Source organism: Leptonychotes weddellii, chromosome X (assembly GCF_054177405.1).
Source record: "Leptonychotes weddellii isolate Sample4059 chromosome X, ASM5417740v2, whole genome shotgun sequence".
NCBI lineage: Eukaryota > Metazoa > Chordata > Mammalia > Carnivora > Phocidae > Leptonychotes > Leptonychotes weddellii.
This window is the reverse complement of record NC_138385.1, coordinates 48,099,856-48,100,088: the sequence shown is the minus strand read 5'-3', so window position 1 is coordinate 48,100,088 and position 233 is coordinate 48,099,856.

Below are 233 nucleotides of genomic sequence, written 5' to 3'. Positions count from 1 at the left end.
TAAACATTTATATGATATATTTTTTCTTTTTCTTTTCTTTTTTTTTTTTTTAAAGATTTTATTTATTTATTTGACAGAGAGATAGACAGAAGAGCACAAGCAGAGGGAGTGGCAGAGGGAGAGGGAGAAGCAGGCTCTGCACTGAGCAGGGAACCCGATGCGGGACTCGATCCCAGGACCCTGAGATCATGACCTGAGCCGAAGGCAGACGCTTAACCATCTGAGCCACCCAG